The sequence below is a fragment of the Rhinatrema bivittatum genome, chromosome 9 (assembly GCF_901001135.1).
Source record: "Rhinatrema bivittatum chromosome 9, aRhiBiv1.1, whole genome shotgun sequence".
In the NCBI taxonomy this organism is placed as follows: Eukaryota; Metazoa; Chordata; class Amphibia; order Gymnophiona; family Rhinatrematidae; genus Rhinatrema; species Rhinatrema bivittatum.
Window position 1 is genome coordinate 193,359,433 of NC_042623.1, and position 12,970 is coordinate 193,372,402.

At 48.3% G+C, this 12,970-nt stretch overlaps 1 long non-coding RNA gene across 1 annotated transcript in view; it reads right to left on the reverse strand.

Annotated features, from left to right (window-relative positions):
* Nucleotides 1-409: 409 nt before the first annotated feature.
* The window catches only part of LOC115099476, a 43,338-nt gene continuing 30,777 nt past the window's right edge, over nt 410-12,970 (reverse strand). The window contains exons 4-6 of the long non-coding RNA XR_003858788.1: nt 11,201-11,321; nt 3,521-3,598; nt 410-764 (exon numbers count right to left, since the gene is read on the reverse strand). This is a non-coding gene — a long non-coding RNA (uncharacterized LOC115099476). The remainder of the gene's footprint in view (nt 765-3,520; nt 3,599-11,200; nt 11,322-12,970) is intronic.

The following is a 12,970-nucleotide window of genomic DNA, read 5'->3' on the forward strand; positions in this document are numbered from 1 at the left end:
ATTTGTGAGTATTTCCCGAAAGGTTATATTATAAGGTAGTTTTACCCTTTGTAGCTATCATGAAGCATGCCTGTTTGTTCCATCACAGTGTCTGTCACTTAATCTGCATGTAGACATGGAAACGAAGATTGGGGGTGGGGAGCCTGATCTAGCTGCCTCCTACTTTTTCCTCTTAGGGGCTTTAATTTGGTCAGAAGGACTCATCCAGTAAATTCAAACCCTGGAACTACAAGATATTTAAGAAATGGGAAAATCACATTTTCACTTTCCCTCCCTGAAATATCAAAAAAAATCTGCATTCTCTTTTTTTATATATTTAGCAGATTTTCATGCAATGATAAAACAGAAAGTCAGTTTATACTTGATTGAATCAGAGTCTTAAAAAAAACCAAACCAAGTGTGCCCAAAATATCAATCGAGTTGTATTGTTTATTGCTGAAAGTGTGAATGCTGCAGAGGCAAACGAGCTGTGTTAAATTTGCTTCCCCTTTACACCTGCAGAAAAAAGTAGCTTTACTGTTAAAAATGACGGTGAATCATATAAAGAAAGAAGCACAGAGATGGCCCAGGAGTTTTTGAGGTTAACAAAGGTGACATGAAAGTCATGAAGAGGATGCTTTTTTTTTTCTCTGTAAATTATTTCTTTTAAGCAGTGGAAGCTTTTAGCATGCAGTCTTTGGATTCAGCCTGTCGAAGCTTTCATCGCATCTTCCCATCCCCTTCATGATCGCTTTCCCTCGGCCTGGGCCGAGCGCGCATTCCTCCTATGGGAAAGGAAAAGACGGTGCTTAGAAATGTCATCAGTGCCCCTAAAGCCGCACCCCTTTCAAAATATAGTTTGAAATCTATCCCTTCTCAGTTAGGGATTCATTTGGTGAAAATCCACTACTACCACAGCAAGACAAGACTAGAACTGTGGCCATCTTCAACTCACAGCAGGTTGGGCACAACTCACAGCAGGTTTGATGTGAGGAAGGTGAAGGGAAAAATTGTTGCCACTGCAGCGATAGCCCCTCTTAACAGCTCTGAAGAAGAGTTGGGCAAAAAAAAAATCACATTCATAAACTCCACCCATAACCCAGGCGTTGAGCTTACCGAATCACCATTTCCTAGTCAACATAGGGGTGCTTTGCAAAAACAGTTACTTGGAGATTTCAGCTTCCATGTGGACCAAGTACCGCAATCATAAATCAACTTGTGAGGACATTTTTGGAGGTTATATCTACTTGAGGGTAGGAACGGTTCATCAACTGCTCCACACACAACGCAGGGCAAACCTTTGATTTGTTTTTTTCTCAATTCATCAGTGTTTTCTCTTAATTTAGCAAACATATCAATCAATCATGTACCATAGTCTGATCATTTTCTTATCAATATTACAGTTGGTTTGGTTGTGGTATCTCCAGAATCTTTGATTGAACAGCCATCAATATACAAATGAGGCATTATCAACCCTGAATGTTTTAAGAATAAGTTTGCACCATTATTGATGATGGATTTCCAAATGATACACTAAAAAGAAAATATGGTTAATGTTTGGCATAAATACCATTGAAGGTTTGACTGATGAGCTAGCTCCCCTAAAATTAAGATGAAAAATCAAAAGCCCCTTACTACATCCATTCATTAAGGAAGCAAGTCCTTCATAGATTAGAGTTCCGATGGTGGAGAGCTAATACAGTTTAAAACCTTGAAGCCTATCGCCATCGATTATCTCAATTTAGACTGCAGTTAATTCAGCAAAAAAAATATATTACTGCAATTATATTATGGCCTCTGATAATAATGATCAAGAATTATTATATACTGTTAAGCAACTCATTGTGCACCATCCAAACCTAATAACAATCCACTTCAGATTCCTTATCAGATCTTTGTGAGTCATTTGCCAGCTTCTTTGTAACAAAAATTGAAAATCTCCACTTTGCTTTTACTGTTTATAACCCTGTTCTTAACAAACAATGACAAAACAATATAAACATGACGGGATGAATTTGAACATTATATCACAACCTGAAATTCTATAAATACTCTGAATCATAAAAACTAATAATTCTAGGCCATTCACCAATATATCAAATTCCATCGACATTTTTTTTACAGTTATGTATTGCATATATTCAGAACGTACATAATCTAAATGTCATCTTTCACCCATCCTTGTCTATGCATCCTCAAGTTAAAATAGTAGTGCAGGTTTAATTTGCCAGACTCCATCATCATCTTAAACCACTCTTTGACCCTATTGATCTCAGAACAGTCTTCTAGTCATTGGTTCTTGCTGCTCTTAACTACTGCAATTTTCTATATGTAGGCCTCCCACAGAAAACAATCAGACCAGTACAAATAATTCAAAATGCTGCTGCATTCAGGCTTACTAACATTTGCAAAAATATCTTCACTGTATTACAATCACTCCATTGGCCGCCAATACAGTGGCGAATACAATATAAGTAAGAACCTTCATTTTTGGGTTAATCTGATTTTCACCCTTAAATTTCAGGATTTTTCCAAAGGTGAAAATCAGTTGAAACCAATTTTCACACTAATTTTGAGTCTATGGAGGAGGCATAGGCATGGGAAGGGGCCATGACCTGCAAAATCTTTGCCAGGAAAAAGAACAAGTGAAGCCACATTAGCCTAGCACTATCCCACCTCTCCCAGTGGCAGCCAATGCTGCTACTGTTGCTGCTGCTGCTGCTGCTATCCCTGTCCCAGTCCCCAGTGCTAGTCACTTACCCTCTGTGCTCCTAATGTCATAGGATCCTGGCTTTGCAGCGTCTTGGGCCCTCTTCCTCCTCCTTGGCTGCTGGCACCTGAATGACATCATCAGGCGCCAACAGCTGTGGAGGAGGCAAAGACCTGAGGCCCTGTAAGGCTACGATTCTTTAGGAGCATGGAGGTAAGTGAGTGGTGGCATCACAGCAGTGCTGGGGGAAAGGGGTGTTTTGAAAGCAATAATGCAGCATCCCATGCCAATGAGGATTCTCTTCCTGGGAGGGGGGTGGGGGGTGAAGGAAGTGAGGGATCATGGGAGTGGGAGTCTATCTGTCTACACTAAGGAAAACAAAATTATCAGGTAAGTAATTTCTCCAGTTGTCATCATAGCTATATTAAGTCGGAGGCCCCAAAAATAGAAAAACAATCAGCCTGCAGCTCACGGGTTGGAAGACGGATACTCAATTTTGTCGGCGTCCATTTTCCGAACCCGTGGCTGTCAGTGGGTTTGACAACCGACGCCAGTAAAATTAAGCACCGGCTGTCAAACCCGCTGACAGCCACCGCTTCTGCCAATAAGGAGGCGCTAGGGACGCGCTAGTGTCCCTAGCGCCTCCTTATTACCGCGGGCCCTCATTTGAATACAAAATCACGCACCCAGTAGAGTGACCTGGGCGCGCATCGGGAGAGTGGGTGCTCGCTTCGGCACACCAGCTCTCCTGCGCATTTTACTGTATCGGCCTGATAGTTCATGACCAGATATGTTTTTTTTCTATAATCCTACGTTGTAGGACAGACTTACTTCAGTTCCTTTATCTTCTCTCGCACCCAGCGGGCTTTGGGGTCAGAGCAGATGGGTCCAGTTTCTGCTGTATAAAAGCTGTGGAAATGGGACATGTAGATAAAATATTGATTAAAAGGCTCTGAATGCTGACTGATGATAACTGCATGTGATTGGCTGCTAAAAATACTTTGTAATGTCACATTTCCTAGCGTGTAGCAGATGGACTCAAAACAAGTGGGTATAGTGTGCTCGTGCTAGCAGTTGGAGACGGATCTGACGTCAGCACGGATACATATACCCCCGCAGGAAGTGCAGCAATTCAGTAATTTCCGTCTCCAAAGCAGTTTGGAGCTACCTCACGCTAGCTGAGCGTGTTTCCAAATTCTTCAGTAGGTTTCCTAGAAGAATTCTTCTAGGTTTCCAAATTCTTCAGTAGGTTTCCTAGAAGAAACCTACTGAAGACGAGCCCCGCACTCCTGCGGTGATACCATTCAGTCCCTCCCCCAGTTGAGTTTCCCGAGCTGACTTCCGTGGTCCCTCGGAGGTAGGAGCCTCGGTCCGGTGGCCGACTCGCAGCAGGGACCTAGCCCCCGAGTGAGAAGGGCTCGGGTGTGGCATAGAGGCAGCCTCGGTCCCGGCGAGGACTTAACCCCCGAGCGAGACGAGTTCGGGCGCGGCCTAGAGGCAGCGGGTGCACTTCCTCGAGCGCGGCAGTGAAGATACTTACCCTCTCCGCAGCCGGAGACCACCCGGGTCGCAGCCGGGAAGCGCCGAAGACAAGGTAAGGCATACATCTTTACTGTGGTCTCCGAGGAAGTGAGGATTTGCGGGGCCTGCCTATGTGGCAGCCCGCCAAGGAGGTCGCCATTTACCTGCCTACTCGCCTTCGCCACCTAGACGCACGTTGATGTACGCACACTGAGATAGGCACCCGTCGCTAATAGGTGCAGGCTGGCTAAGCGCACGCCGCTAGGTTAGGTGCACGTTCATAGGCGCACATTCATAGGCGCACGTTCATAAGACGCCCATTGGTAGGCGCACGTTCATAAGACACCATTGGTAGGCGCACGTTCATAAGACGCCGTTCATAGGCGCACGTTCATAAAACGCCGTGGGTAGGCGCACGTTCATAAGATGCCAGTGGTAGGCGCACGTTCATAAGACGCCCGTTTGTAGGCGCACGTTCATAAGACGCCTGTTGGGAGGCGCACGTTCTTAGGCGCACGTCCATAAGACGCCTGTTCATAGGCGCATGCAGCTAAGCGCAGGTTGATAAGCGCACACTCATAAGACAAGCGCATATTGGTAGGTAATACATATTGCAAAGCATATGGAGCATAAGAGAGCTCATACGCCCGCAGAGCCGGCACCTCCAGAATCAGGCATAAGAGCTCTAAGCCTCTGCTCAGCATGCAACCTCAGAGCCACACAGAGCGAGGAAGCAGACTCACTATGTGCCCAATGTGAGGAGGCCATGGGAGTTCCAGGACAGGACCGGTCCCAGCCCAGTGGTTCCTCAGGGAACACTCCGGACTTAGCAGGCCGCGGTGAGCAGCCAGGGAACCCGAGAGACCTGGTGCCCCTAAGGCCAGATCCAGCCTCACTCTCCTGGGTGGAATTATTCAAGGGGATCCACGCCTTTGTCCAGATGCAATCTGCTCCTCGAATGGCCTTTTCTGTTCCGGATGATCCGGCCCCTGGACCCTCGAGACCTAGGCACGGCCACTCGCCACCCGGAAGCCCCACTTATGGGGATTCGGATTGCTCCGAGGAAGATGAGGAACCCCCCGAGGAGGGAGAACTTCCCTCGGAGATAGAACCCTATCGGACCATGAGACGCTTCTTTCGGAAAGAGGATCTTCCAGGCCTGGTTTCACAATGCCTATCAGAACTGGCTATTCCGGGCCAGGACACCCCAGGGGACCCTAAAATGAACCCCCTGTTAGAGGGCCTGCGCCAAACGGCTCACCATTTTCCCCTCCTACAAGCAGCACAGCAGCTAATCGATCTGGAATGGGCTGCGCCGGAGGCCGCATTTAAAGGAGGTCGGGCCTTGTCAGGCATGTACCCTCTGGACCCGGTGTCCAAGGAGCTGCTGGTGTGCCCCAAGGTAGACGCCATAGTTAACGCAATTGTGAAGCGCACCACCATTCTGGTTGAGGGGGGAGCGGCCCTCAAGGATGCACATGACCGGCGCATGGACACCATTCTGAAACAAGCCTTTGAGGTAGCAGCCATGTCCCTACGAATCGCGACCTGCTGCACCATGGTGACGCGTTCCTGTTTATCACAAGCTAGGAACAACACCCTGGGAGAAGACATGGAATCAGCTCTCGCATTCCTCACTGACGCAGCCTCCGACCTCGTCCATACGGCAGCCAAGGGGGTGTCATCCTCAGTGGCAGCCAGGAGACAGCTCTGGCTACGTAATTGGGCGGCCGACTCTTCCTCCAAGACGCGCCTCACAAGAATGCCCTTTAAGGGATCCCTACTGTTCGGCAACGATCTCGAGAAATTGGCTAATAAATGGGGTGCCTCTCCATTACCTCGTCTACCAGAAGACAGGTCAAGGAGGAGCCAGCGTTCTTTTTCTAGACCATCCAGAGGTAGAAACTCTCAGCGCTTCAACCCTTACAGGGCTCGCTACCAAGCACCTCGTTCTCAGGCCAGGAACCAGCCCTTTCGGGCTAAGCACAGCAAGAGGAGAACCGGCTCGGGTTCTGGTCCCGGCCGCAATCCACAATGACAATCAACCGACCCATCCGGGGGTAGCAGCCATAGGGGGCAGGCTAACCCTCTTCTACCGCAGGTGGGTCGAGATTACTTCAGACCAGTGGATCCTCGCCATCATCCGAGAAGGGTATTACCTGGATTTTCTTCGGTTTCCGCCGGCCAAGTTTGTGGAATCTCCTTGTTCACCTCTCAAGAAGGCGGCACTAGAAGTTACCTTGCAGAGGCTCCTGGCCCTAAAAGCCATAATCCCAGTGCCTGCAGGGGAGATAAATTCTGGGCATTATTCCATTTATTTCATAGTACCCAAGAAGGAGGGCACTTTCAGGCCCGTCCTGGACCTCAAGTCAGTCAACCGACACCTACGGGTTCCCAGCTTTCGCATGGAAACTCTGCGGTCTGTCAAGAATGCGGTACAGCCAGGGGAGTTTCTCACCTCCCTAGATCTGTCGGAAGCCTATTTGCATATCCCAATCCATCGGGATCACCAGCGCTATTTATGCTTCAAAGTCCTGAATCAGCACTTCCAGTTCCGAGCTTTACCCTTCGGGTTAGCCACCGTGCCGCGGATCTTTACCAAGGTCATAGTAGTAGTGGTGGCGGCACTCAGGAAGGAAGGAATCCTCGTCCATCCCTACCTGGACGATTGGCTGATCAAGGCAAAGTCACCGGAGGAGAGCCACCAGGCAACCAACAGAGTTATTGCTCTTCTGGAAAGCCTAGGATGGATAATGTAAACTTGAACGCCTCACAAGAATGCCCTTTAAGGGCATTCTTGTGAGGCTGGAATACCTAGGCGTACCCCTAGGTACCTAGGCGTACCCCTAGGTACTGAGAAGGCTGGAATACCTAGGCGTACCCCTAGGTATTCCAGCCTTCTCAGTCGCTGGAATACCTAGGGGTCCGATTCGACACCCAGGAAGACAAGGTCAGCCTGACCTCCAAGAGAAGATTAAAGCTCCGGAATCGTCTGCAGGCCCTGCTGAGCGCCACCCGGCCCACAGCTTGGGATTACCTACAGGTCCTCGGCCTTATGGCATCCACTCTGGAGGTGATACCATGGGCGCGGGCTCATATGAGACCATTACAACGCGCCCTCCTATCTCGGTGGAGCCCACGATCACAGAACTATACCACACACCTACCTCTACCAGCCAGAGTGCGGAATCAGATACGGTGGTGGTTGCAGCCCGGCCACATGAGTCGGGGGTCAAGAATGTCCTCCCCAACCTGGACCCTGCTTACTACAGATGCCAGCCTGAACGGATGGGGAGCACACTGCGAAGAACTCACCGCCCAAGGGCGGTGGAACAGAGAAGAGTCGAGGTGGAACATCAACCGACTAGAGGCACGGGCAGTCAGGCTAGCGTGCCTGCGATTTGCCCACAGACTTCGCAACAGAGCAGTCAGAGTGATGTCCGACAACGCCACCACGGTGGCATACATCAACCGACAGGGCGGAACCAGAAGCCAACAGGTATCCCTAGAAATAGCCCCCCTGATGACTTGGGCGGAAGCGAATCTCCAGGACATCTCCGCCATTCACATTGCCGGGAAAGACAACACCACGGCAGACTTCCTCAGCAGAGAAAGCCTAAATCCAGGGGAATGGCAGCTGTTGCCCACAGCTTTCCAGATGATTGTGGATCAGTGGGGGACGCCGGGCATGGACCTATTAGCAGACAGGTCCAATGCTCAAGTACCCAGATATTTCAGCCGCAGGCGGGATCCGCTATCCCAGGGGATCGACGCCCTGGTACAGCCATGGCCTCAGGGGATCCTGCTATATGCCTTTCCTCCATGGCCCCTGCTGGGCGCCATTATACACAAGATTCGGCGGCACAGAGGCCTAGTTCTTCTAGTGGCCCCGGATTGGCCAAGAAGACCCTGGTATGCAGACATGAGAAGACTACTGGCAGGGAATCCTCTACCCCTGCCTCCACACAGGGACCTGCTGCGGCAAGGTCCCATCCTACACGAGGATCCAGCTCAATTCTCTCTTACGGTCTGGCCATTGAGAGGGCTAGACTGAAGAAAAGGGGATACTCGGAGCCGGTAATAGATACACTTCTCCGAGCACGCAAGTTCTCCACATCACTCACATATATGAGTCTGGAGAGTTTTTGAAGCCTGGTGCGACACTCACAGCACCAATCCACATGCCACTAAAATCCCTATCATTTTGGATTTCCTGCAAGATGGACTTCAGAAGGGTCTGTCCCTCAGCTCCATCAAGGTTCAGGTGGCAGTGCTGACTTGTTACGGTCCCAGGAGTGACGGCAACACCATTGCCAAACACCCAGACGTCTCACGTTTCCTGAAAGGAGTCAAACACATTCATCCGTCACTGAAGTGGCCAGTGCCCCTGTGGAACCTCAACCCTAGTGTTGGAATTTCTAGCGGGATCCGCCTTCAGACCCCTTCGAGGCCTGTCTCTCCGTGTGTTAACCTTGAAGATGGTGTTCTTGCTGGCTGTGTGTTCAGCATGCCGCATCTCAGAGCTACAAGCACTGTCCTGCCGTGATCCGTTTCTCAGAATCACTCCAGAGGCTATCCATCTTCGCACGGTTCCTTCCTTCTTACCCAAAGTAGTCTCACACTTTCACCTCAACCAAACCATATCCTTGCCAACCACGGAAGGTTTGAAGAAGTCGGAAGAAGGTCGAATACTGCGCCATCTCCACATCGGCAGGCTGTTGTCCAGATACCTGGAAATGTCAGAAGCAGTACGAAAGACGGACCACCTGTTCGTCCTACACAACGGGAAGAAGCAAGGGGAAGCGGCCTCATAGGTAACCATCGCCCGCTGGATCAAAGAAGTTATCAAGGCAGCCTACGTAGATGCAGGGAAACCACCGCCTCTACGGGTCAAGGCTCACTCTACCAGAGCGCAAGCAGCCTCTTGGGCAGAAACTAGGATGCTGTCGCCTGCAAAGATATGTAAAGCGGCGACGTGGTCCTCCCTCCATACCTTCTCCAGATTCTACCGTCTGGACATCCAGGCCAGGGAGGACACAGCATTTGCGAGGGCAATCCTAAACGGACCTCGGGCAGTAAAATACAGACAATAGTAAATAAACTGCAAAAAAATGATAACATCCTTGCAGCTAGGAACAATGCCTAATTCTTCAAAGACAGTAGAACAAACATACAGCAGTTGTAAAACTCCTTCTGTCCCTTTGAAGAAAAAAAGAAATAGCTTCAGAGAGGATGCAGTTGATGATTAACTCTCCCAATTCACCTCTCTTGTCTAATTCAGAATTACAATAAGAACAGAAAACAGAACAAACATATGCGGATGTTCTTACAAAAGAAAAGCTATTTTGTTAGTCTTTCTTTGAATATCCTTCTCCAGTGAAAGACAGAAATGTTAACAAACCTACAGAGGCACAAAAAGTTAGCTAAAACTCTAAATTAACTGATACCTCAAACAGGGCAGAAAAAGATTGGTTTAAAGATGTATCTTGCAGTGAGATACAGAAATCAATCTTTCCCTGTAAAAAAAAAAAATGTTTATTCTGCAGTCAATTCTTGTTAGCACTCTGAATTTTGAAGTAATTCTGCCTTTAGATAAGTGTCAGCTGTAGGGAAAGTCAGACAGTTTTATCCTGCCTGGTGTATGTAACAGTGGTGCCAGGGAATGCCTGAAGGAGGGGCTTTCTTGGTACTTTAGCTAAGGATAAGTAATAAGTTAGTAAAGAGAGTTGGCCACACTTGCTCCAGACCATTCCTAAAGCTTCGCTAGATCCATCTTCATATTATTTCCATGCCTTCCTGCCTGTCTAACCTGTTGCAGATTTTGGTATCATCAGCAAAAATGTAATCTGCTTTGTGGTGCCTGAAACGTGGAATATAAATCAAATAAAGAGGAGAAACCTTTCCCTGACAATCCTTCCACAGCATGGCTCACAAAAAATGTTGAAAAGAACCAGTTCCAGGACCAGTCCCTGAGGCACACTGCTAGTAATGCCCTCTGCTCGGTGTGAACTCCTTTTATCCTTCGTCACCTCCCAATCAGCCAGTTTCTAACTCAGTCACTCTAGGGCCAAAACCAAGGGCACTCGATTTACTTATATCGCCCATGCGGAACTGGGTCAAAGGCCTTACTGAAATCCAAGTACACTACATCTAGCACTCTCCCCTGATCCAATCTCTGGTCACCCAATCAAAGAAATTAATCTGATTCATCTGAGAAGACCTTCCTCTGGTAAAAAATAACATGCTGCCTCAGATCTTGCAATCTATTGGATTCCAGAAACTATACTATCCTCTGTTTCAGCAGCATTTCCATTAATTTGCTCACCACTTCTAAGCTCACCTTATACCTTTAATTATTTAGAAACATTTTACATTCCACCTGTACCAAGAACATCTCAAGGCAAATTACAATCAGATTGTGATTGATAGGGAATCACAAAGGAGGGCATGTCAAGATATTTAATCCTCCCTATAACTCTAATCATAAGTAATCAAGAGTATTAGAGGAATGGGATGGAATGGATGTTAGGGTAAATGAAAGAATAGTGTGATTGCAGAGTGCGGCAGGAACATAGTGCCATGGGAGGGAGGGACTTTTAAGTAAGAGGTAACAGTAAAGCTAAGGTCTCAAGATTAAGTTCCGGTAGTCAAGGGATAAGAGGAGTTTTCTTCACTGACTAACTAACGTAGCTTTGTCACAGTTTGGAGTTGGAGCTAAAGGAAGACCTGGCTGAATTATTAGGCCTTTGCTGTTTTCCTGTAGGTAAGGTAGGATATTACAAACGTTTTAAAAGTGTTGCTCACGTTAAAAGGCTCATGTATTTAAAAGAGTAGCTTTAAAAAAACGCATTTTGGTGAAAAAATGTGTGTACTTTAACCTATGGGGCCTATATGAGTTCTCAGTAATACATTTATAGAAAATATCATGTGACCTGCTTCTTACAAATCAGAGAGGGGATACCCTTTAATTATAAAGACTTGGAATCTTACATAACAGCGCGCACACAGGGCTTCAAGGCATTCTGTATCTTAAATTTGATGATGTTCAAAGAGATAGGCGTTTTGGAGACAGACTTGCAGCACTGGGTGGACACTTTACTGGGACGCAGATCTGTAAAACAGAAAAAGCACATTCACAGGGTTACAAAACCAGCACTACTACTATTAAAGTTCATTTATATAGCACTTCAAGAAATATGTAGAGCGGTACAGAATATCTAAGAGACCGTCCCTGCTCAGTTGAACTTAAAATCTAGTCAAGACATACAGACAAGACACACAAATGTTGGGGACCCCAAGGGTTCATCAAGCCCAGCATCCTGTTTCCAACAGTGACCAATCCAGGTCACAAGTACTCGGCAACCTTCCAAACAGTAAACAGATTCCATGCTAATGTGCAGTGATAGTGACTATTCCACAAGTCTACTTGGTTAGGAAACATTTATGGAGTTCTCCTCCAGGAACTTATCTCAAACAGTGACATAGCCAGAAATTGTTGCGTTTGTTGGTCCACAGGACAGGCCTGCGAACCGCCACCCTTACCTGCACCTCCGAGCCCGGCATGTGGCTTCCTGATGCCAGGATAGATCCCAGAAGGAACACACAACCGACCTCAGTCTTTCCTCAGCTCCGGCTACTCTCACTGTCAACCACACAGCTCCTCTGCCAGACGCATGGCAGACTGCCGCACACTGCCTCTCTCCGACACTGCTGCCTCCCCGGGCCTCCCAAGGTGCACTTATGCCCGACTGGCCTCCTCTTAAAGGGCCTGCGGTGGGAAAATACCAGTGGCGCTTAAGGATGTCATCACTGGCATGGGCCTATAAAAGACCACTTCTCAACTGCTTCTTGCCTCGGCAAAAGGTCAACTACCTCTGTAGACGGCATTGCCCCAGCGGCTTCCTGCATTCCAGACTGTTGTTACTGAGTTCTGGTTTCTTCTTCATGTGTTCTTGGATCCTGTGTTGTCTTCAGTTCTTCGCCTCCCTGTAGTCAGTCTTCTGCTCCATGTCTTCAGTGTCTTCTTTGCCCACCTGTGCTGCTCCTCGCCTTCCTGACTGCTTCCTCTCCTTCTTTCCTTTGGTTGGACCTCTGGTTTGACCTTGGCTTGTTACCTGACTCTGACTGATCTCCGCCTGCCTCTGAACACTGCCTGGACCTGATTCTGCTTGACCTCTGTCGCCCACTGCCCACTTCTGACTCTGCCTGTATTTGACCTGCCCCAGACCCTGGCCTGGGAGCTGTCTTCCTTTTCAAATCTTCACCTCGTCTGCAGAGGCCTGCACCTAAGTCCTGCCGGCCCCAGCACCCGAGGGCTCAACCTAAGGGGAACGTGGGCTGATATAAGCAAAGCTCCAATTGGGCCTCTGCCACCGCCAGCTCTGCCAGCGATGGTGGAGACCTGCAGGGCTTCTCCCTGCATGTTGTGCCAACTCCACCTCGGTCCAAGGGTCTACACCCACAACAGAAATGATGTTTAGGCAAGGCCTGAGGATAACATGGGTGGGCATTCAGGTGTGAGCTGCACTAGTTATACTTTTATCAGCAATCCCCTGCTCCCCCCCCCATGCCCCCCAGTAGTCTCTCTTTTTCTTTCAGTGTCCTTCCCGCCCATGATGAGAGCAAGAGAGAAGGGAACTGAGAGACACTATTGTGGCAGGATGAGATATAGGATGGGGAGACTCATAGCCCTTCCCCCACCCTGTTTCTTGTTTCTTCTTTTTCTCTCTCAGCCCCTCTCCTTGTCCCCTCTCTCTCATC